At 41.7% G+C, this 8,564-nt stretch overlaps 1 long non-coding RNA gene across 1 annotated transcript; it reads right to left on the bottom strand.

Moving 5' to 3' along the window:
- LOC138926723 (uncharacterized) lies at positions 1-588 on the bottom strand. The gene is made up of 2 exons (XR_011443338.1): positions 344-588; positions 1-290 (listed from the first exon to the last, which is right to left on the bottom strand). It is a non-coding gene; the product is annotated as an uncharacterized lncRNA (long non-coding RNA).
- Positions 589-8,564: the final 7,976 nt, after the last annotated feature.

Here is an 8,564-nt window from a genome sequence, read left to right as displayed (position 1 = left end):
CAACAAATTGAGTGCTCCAAAGAAGAGAGCTTTTTATTAAATATGTCAACAAATATTTTTCAATAAAAGTAAAATTAAAACTGGATCCTACTTAAAATATTCGGGAGTTACACCACTCGACACTGGGGGTTGACAAGCCGCTATACAATCTTCCTCGTTATGGAACCGATTTTCATTGCCACCGCAATTTGAGTAATCGAAGGTAATACATCTTTGTTCCTTCATCACAAAACCCCACATCTTCCGATGTCCTTTGCATCGCCCATACTGCAGTCGCTTATAGCACCCTACTACAGAAGTTAAATAAAGTTTTAAATATCCTGTGTCATTGCCCAAAACTTACAGTTTCTTGGCTCTGTCACCGAATGAATGCTTTGCGGCTGTACAATTACGAGAAAGGGCAACAGTCCCAGAAAAATACGAAACAGTTCCATATTATACCTTTGAAACTCGGAAAGAATAATAAAATTGAGAAGGGTTGCACTGATATTTATAGTAAAGTTTTTAATGGACATCTGTTTTAGTCGTAAGGTTAAAAAAATTACATTTCTAGTCTAGGTTCAAAAAGTACAAAAAATTACATTTCTAGTTGTCTACGCTTTAGTTTGAGTTCTTTTTTGTGGAATAGGCTTAGGCAAGTCGAATCCTTTGCAATACTCTTCACAGTCCTCACGGGTAAAGAAGCGATTACGATTTCCTCCGCAGTTCGAATAATTAAACTTCGCGCACTTTAGCCTGTCAATGTTAAAGTACCACATGGAGCGATGACCCTTGCAATTGCCATATTCCGGTTTTCTGTGGCAAGTATCTTTAAATATTTCAATGAATATAAATACAGCTTAAATCACAAGAATAATACCCTTGCGCAGCTTGTATTGTTCCTTTGCGTATTCCTCCTGCAATGTGTCTATGCGACCGGCAAGGATCGTGATCGCAAATAGAAGTGTAATAAAAAGAGCTAGTTGCAGGCACAACATTTTTATGTTAATATTAATGCTTGATTTCAGGAAAACTAATGCCCTGCTCAATTGTGCCACCGCTTTTATAGTAAAAAAGTGGGATTTGATATCATATGTATGGTTTTAATGAAAGAAAAACATCTTAGATAATATTATCCAAGAATGGAGGCCCACCCACTCCATAAAAAAATTCAAAGAAAACATCTGTGGCCCGGCAATTGCTTAACGCGTAATCAGTGGACAAAAATTATGCGACCGGTTGGCAAGCATGCGATTTCAATTAAATTTCTCAATAAATTACAAGTGCAGAAAGATATACAGAAACACGGCAAAGAAAAATGACTAAAATAATTGCACGCGTTTCCACGGCGCTACAGTTTAGATGCATAAAATAAAAACTAACTAGCAACTAGTCTGAGCCGGCATTTAAACCGGTACTTAGCACCCCGATATATGATTACGCAAGCCCGGCAAATGCCGAACGCCCAAACATCACCTCCGCGCGAACTGAGCTCACCTTACCTCACTTGAGATCTCCAGAGATCAAGAACTGTAAGCACATCACACATACGCCGTGTTGTACGGTCAGCACAGAGAGAACTATCAAAGATTTTTATTTTATTTAATAATATTATTAGGAATACAAAGTAGTAGTTTAAAAAACTATAACACAACTCTTTTTCTCTAGGTATTCACAACGAAATTGAAAACATCGGAAAAACTGTTTGGCAAAACTGAAATTCTAGATCAAGGCCACAGCCGGCTAGGCCCATAAATATAAATCCACATCGATATCACAGCCGAGCACACGCAAAATGCGTAAACTAGTTTTGGCTCCCGGAGATCAGTGGGTCGTGGGGAGATGAATGGGAGGATTGAGGTGGAAAGTCGGGGGCCCCATTCCGACACCTCGCCCAATATGTAGCCAAGGAGGAGGCAATGTCAGGCAACACGATAAATTGTCAGGCGAATGCATTTTGTCACATTCGGCTATTTTGCATTTGTAAATTACAAGACAAAACACTTAGCAGTCACCTCAGAAGTAGCTTAAACGAAAAAAAAACAAACAATTTTTGGGTTGCACTGAAACCCAATTACACATTAAAATGTAGTTGCCTTTTTTACGTGTGTCGCTGCAAATGTAGATCAATCGAATTTATTTAATTCACTTATTATTAGAATGCAAAAGTAGCGCAAACCTGGGTGTGGAGAAGGAAATGGGTTTTCGATAAACATAAATTACTTTACTAAATGTCAAATAAATTAGGAATTCAGAAATTATGAAAACATTTCATTATTTTCAATGCCAGAGCAATAGTTTTTCCCTACGGTTTTGATTTGAAAGCAAATCGACTATTAAGTTATAGCACGGCATTAGCCAAGTGAGCAGCATTGGCCTTCGCTTGAGAGCCGGCCTTCTATAAACAAATAATACAAATTATTAATAAATACAGTTAACTCCAGAGTTCGGCTCGCGGCCATGACAATTTGGCCGGGCAACCAGGCTAAACCTTTAACCGAATTGATTGCACATAATTTGAATTATTTAAATGTGGCATTTGATTTTTTCGCCACTCTTCGCCGACACTTGGCAATTATGGTTATTTGAGTGACCCTTGGGGCTGCCAAGGCCAGGAAGTTGGCCCAAGCTAAATGGCTTATCGGCTTGCAAAAATCTAAAAATCTCTCGCCACTCCATGATTGATGACAGTTGGTTTCCCCAGCTGTTTTGGTTACTTATTTATTTTTTTTTTGTTTTGGTCGCACACGCAAATGAACCACATGGAAAATTGTGCAATTATTGCTAATAAAAATGTTTATGAACGTTACCTGTTACCCGATGCCCGATGCCGACCGGGGCTGCCAGCGACGACTCCTCTTTCTGTCCACCGACTGGTGATATGAATCACCATAAATCTAAGAGCGGTATAAATATTTATCGCGATTTTATAATCATCCCCGGCCAGACCAGGCCAAGACCGACCGAAAAAAATGCCTCTGCGTGAAGTGGCAAGCTGCCTTCTCGTGAGAATTGCACTCACATCGAAATAGTAAACTATAAAGTTTAAAAATATTTGGCTGACTAACAGGTACTCTTATCTTACAAATAATAGCAGTACTAAACCTAGTGAATAATTTCTAAAATACGCTTAAAATCTCGCAAAACAAAGCTGAAAATATTTTTATTAAAACTAAAATATTTCAAGTGAGTTTTACTTTTAATATAGGGTATTGAAAATATTTGACCAATGGCTTGATCCTCTGGCATTTTATGATAGGCAAATTTTTACCACAGCGATTGAAATTGTGGAGATAAAATAGCCCGTCTGGGAGAAGAGGGCAAAAAAAGATCTGGCCGTCTGGGAAAGTGGGTTAATTAGCAGGAAGCAAAAGGAGCCATCGAAAGCACCCCACTAACTCCAAAATTGCTCCAATAAAACAGGCATAGCATAACGCATCGGAATGCCCGAAAAACTTGACCCGAAAAGGCATCGGCGGCGGTCTGATCATTGCCCATTGGCATTGGTGCTGAGACCGCCGCGGACATGTCCAGGACGCCCGGCTCTGCTCGACGTCATGGTTAATTGGGCATTCAAATGTCAAGTTCAATTTTGGGCCACATTAGCGTTACCTATAAAAGGGCCGTTGGCTCTGTGCTCTGCATAAAATGAGATTTATTGTTGCATTTTTCCATCTGCTGCCACTGCCACAGCTACTGCTACCGCTACCACTGCCGGTGGTGGCAATGGTCCAGTGATCTGGGCCTGGCCCAAAACAATTGTCCAGACCTTGCCAGTTGCTTGCCTTTTATCGATTGGCTTTTGAATAATTTCGGCTGGGCACCGTATAAATTGGAATATTGTTAGAAAAATGCAAGTAAAATTTGCAAATTGCATTTACATTCTGTGTTCTTTTTTTACTTTGATTTAGATTCGTTTTCAAAGCTTTGGCCCAAATGCGTTTCGCTGCGTTGATGTTGACGTGCCACTTCCGCTTCGGCCCGCTTTTTGGGCTCAAGTTGGACGGCATTTTTATCGGCTCTCAAATGTGGAGGCTTAAATGCTCCAAATAGAAATATAAAAATCTTGCAATTAATTTCAGTTAAATTGCTTGCCTCTAAACTATTCTAAGTGCAACCAACTAGACCACAAAAAACCAACTTTAAATGGTAGAAAAAATGAGGAAAAAATACAGCACTACCGCCGACTGAGCTTTAAATCATAAAAATTATTTTGGCTGAAGTGGCTGGACATAAATCAAGCGATAAGTAAATTAAAAGCCATAAATTTGCAATTAATTTTTAATTTGTGCAAATTGATAGCCATCAACGTGTTGAAACTGCCAATAAAAAAATTATGCCAAATAAATCAAGAACTTAACAAAAACTTTGATCCAGCATCTGGCATGAAAACGCCTTAAAACCAGCTGGAGACAAATTATAAGATTGAAGGATTAAACTTGGCCGGGAAAACTGTAAACTCTGTGTGGAATTTATACGAGCAATTTGCACAGCTACGGTCCTATTACCGTTTTACATCCGCCAGCGTTATCTGGACAAAAAGAAAACAGAAAAGTAAACACTGGGCCAACAATCAAATTACATTAACACCACAGTCTCCAGGCAGTCACTCCATCAGCTCACAGGTCCAAGCCGTATAAAATGCCCCTGGCTGCAACCTACGCATTGTGGCCAATAAACAAAAGTGTGAAGGTCTCTCGGGATGGCTTACAGGAGGAAGAAGAAAAGGTGCAACACGAACCGCTGACCCTGGAGATGTTGCTGCTATTGGTGTTGTGCTGCTTGGCTAGTCACTGGGCATTATTGGATGTGATTAATTATGCTGACATTAATTCGGCTAATAGAAATATATCTCGTTGCGTTGAAAATGATGTTGACGTGATTGTAATTGAAGTTGTTGCCAGTGTTGATGCTGTTGTTGCCTGAATGGTGTGCCTGAATGGTGCGCCTGAATAGCTTTTGCCTTTAACCCGGCTGGGAAATTGCCTTTAACACTGCGTGCTGTGCAGTTTATTGCAAATTTGTTTGTATTTATGATAATTGATGGGAAGAAATGGTGAAAAGCGCTTATGAAAATTCATTTTGGCAGCTAGCATTAATCAAAACGATAATTGGCGACTGTTGTTCCGCTGTTGTTTGCTTTCACACTGGCCACGGATAGTGATAAAGTCAATTGGCTGGCAAGCAGGCTGAGCTTTAACTTGGAATCAAAAGACACAAAGACGGATAGAGAGAAAGAGCAATTTTTGAAAGTTCTGGGGGCTGTGGCAACAATTAAGAAGCTACATATGCCCGGGCCGTATAATCAACTCGGTCGCATAGCAGGCCTGAATTATTTGCCACGCAACGTCAACGTATTTAAATCAATTACAAACAGCAATTTGCCGGCAGCTTCTTTTCCCTCTCTCCCCCCCAATCAAGGCATGCGTTTGTATTACAGATGGGATGACAACCAACAACTGCTGCAGCAGCAACAGCAGCAGCAGCAGCAACAACCTGAATGGCAACAGGTCCCGCGTGGTCGTGTTAAGTACGCGTGAATTAATGTGTTGCTAGAGTCACTACGTCTTTGCAGCAAGCGGCAACATCTGCCCCAGTCTTCAGCCACGATTGCCGGTTGTTTCAGCCAAGAATTTAACAGCCAAAGCGCCGCCTGGATAACTGGCAGCCTGGTAACCAGGCGTCGCGTAATTTACGTCGATTTGATGTTGCCAACATAAATTTATCGCGCGCACATTTTTCGCTGCTGCATCGCCTTCATGTAGTTGCAATGTCGCTGATGATTCTGCTGTTACTGCAACTACAGCTGCACAGAAAGAATTTAATTTTTTTAATAAAAACAATCTCCAAAATAAAATTTTATTAGTTTGATCAAGAAGCCTTCTTTATTGTTCTTTCTTAAACAAATATTCTTAGCATCTTGAATTCGATATATGATTTAATTTCTTTTCGTGTGCTGCATGTTGCTGCTGTGCTTTGATTTCACAGAGCAGCAACCACACAAAAATGTCGCAATACAATAATGAAAAAGCAAGAAAAATCATGTTGGCATGCGGTGGTTGTTGCATTTGCTGTTGCCTTAAGATTTTCGTAGGCAACATTTTTGCCAGATATTTTTATTGACTGAAGAGGCCGCTAAAGATGAGGCACTAGCCTCAGCAGCAGCAACAGCCGGAGAAGATATTTTGAAGAGGCGCCTGCGTGTATGAAATATGGTGTTGCAGCAGCAGCATCAACAGCAACAAACACATGTGATGTTGTTTGTTGTTGGCCCGCCATGACATTTTCGAGGAGCAGGAAGTCGTTTTGCGTTTGCCTTGCTGCCTTGCTTTTGGCCACATTTATGAGCTGCGCTTTGGCCGAGTTGCAAGTTGGTCGTGAGTGTGTTGCAAACGCTTTGTTCGCATGCAATATGCCACTTGTTGCAGCACAATGCAGGACAATATGAAAAATTCCAAAAATCCATAAGTAGTTCTTGCAGCAACGATCCTTATAGAGCATCTAGATTTCTGTTATGGATTCTGTGGCATTTCCCAGCTATGTGCAACTTGCGGCAAATGATGTCATTAGTACTAGACCCGACACGCAATGGGAAATTAAGAAATTAAGTGGCAACAGTTAGCAACTCTGCGGCATGTTGCTGCTGTGCTGCAGCCGTCCTGAGGGCAACACGCCAGTCTAATTGCAAGTGGATCGGAGAGCCATGCAAATTGCTTTGGTATGTAAAATTGCTACCAACCAGCTGCCAAAGAGGAGCAAGTTGCAGTTGCAAGTTGCAGTTACTGGTGGGTGATGTGATGTATTGTGGCCCAGCGAAGCAGTGAACTCCGCCTTCCCAATTACAGGCGATCTGTACTAGCCATCGACAATTGGGGTTGATCGGAGCCGAGAGCGAGTGATTTATGCTCCGGACCATTTAAAGTCCGCGGCGGTTCCATAAACAAATTGTCGCCGGGCTCTCTAAATGGCCATGGCTCTCAGTGGCCACTGCTGCTGCCATGAAATTGAGCTGTAATTGAATTGCACTGCAGTCAGGAATACTGGGTCCCAGTGTTTTTTTTCTCTTTACTTATTTTTTGGCCATCTTGCAATTTATTGCACGACATTTCACAATTAAAACTCAACGACCCGCGAGCCACGTCATTAGTTTCGGCCGCAAACAAATATGGCCATGGTGTGTGTTTGTTACAAATTCAAACAATTTTACATTTGTTTTGGGCCCGTTGATAATTTGCTGACTGGGTGTGCAACAATGTTGCTATTGTGGCCAATGTTTGCCCAATCATTCCAGTCGGTGCAACACATTTTGGCAGAACACACTTCCACTTGCCCACCGAGGCGATTGATCCATAATTACCGAACTTGGCTAACGTTTTTGGGGCCAAAAATCCAATCCAAAGCCGAATCAGTCCGAAGACCGAGCCCAACAAGTATAAATATCATTGTCAAATGTGCTTTTAATTGATGTAGACAGGCTCCGAACACATTGGACAGCCAAGCTGGATACTTGAGTTGGTCGGACATTAGCAATAAAATATCTAATTGGCGGACCCCGATCCGCTGGTCCCCCGATCCCCACCTTTTTTGATTCCCTGGCAAAATGAAATTTCGCTTACAACCCAGACCAGCCCAGGTAATCGAGACTTTTGTTTAGTTTTTGTCGGTTTTCCGTTCGTGTGGCTTGTACCGGCTCTATAAGGCGTGATTTATGCCTTCCAACTGAAATTTATTTCGTTTTTAATGAGTAATTTACACAAAATTGCATTAATTTGGCGGCCAAAGCCCAGGCCCGCGACAAGTCATGGCAAATTTCTGACATTTCCTTGATTTATTTGATTAAGCACTGCTGAAGCGAACCAGATTTTTCTGTAATTGTTCAATTTGAATTGATTTCATTCTTTCGGGTATCTAGCCGCCCCAAGAAAGCGGGGCCAATTAACGCAAACATAGCCAAGTCGGAGCAAAACCTGGCCTGTTGCAACGATTTCCATATCCGAATGGAGTGCAAATAGTTACAGCCCCGGGGAGATGATTTAGTGTCCAGCCATCTAAGGCTCCTACATACTCGTATGTTCACGATAAGTATGTGTATCTGCGGGATACACATTTTAATTAATATGTACAAGCCTCACCTAATGAAGCCGCCGATCCGGACAGGCCGTCCAAGACGTGACCAACACGGCCGTCCGGTATTTTTGGTATTTTTACAACACCCCAGCTGCGGCCTTTAGTAGTCGGTGATAGACAGCATTTCCATAGCGAATGCGAAATGCTGGAAAATGGTGCGAATCCGAATTTGAACGCGAATGCGAATGCCATTGCAAGGTGGCTTACATTATATGGCCAAAACACCTAAGGCCATGATTTATAGGTTGTGGTAAATTAAGAAATTAAAATGCTTTTATGGACAACTCGCCGATTTGCAGCTCCTGATTTTGCGACCAAAGTCTGCCTAGTCCCCCATCCCCCTGCACTGTCACTCTGTCGAATTAATTGCCAAAATGTTTGATAAGATTATTTTTGTGCATAAGCCGCCCACGCCGCCACAACCTGCACCCCCATCTGCATCCTAGCCCCCCACAATA

Source organism: Drosophila bipectinata, chromosome 3R (genome assembly GCF_030179905.1).
Source record: "Drosophila bipectinata strain 14024-0381.07 chromosome 3R, DbipHiC1v2, whole genome shotgun sequence".
Lineage (NCBI taxonomy): Eukaryota > Metazoa > Arthropoda > Insecta > Diptera > Drosophilidae > Drosophila > Drosophila bipectinata.
This window is presented reverse-complemented; position numbering and strand designations above follow the sequence as displayed.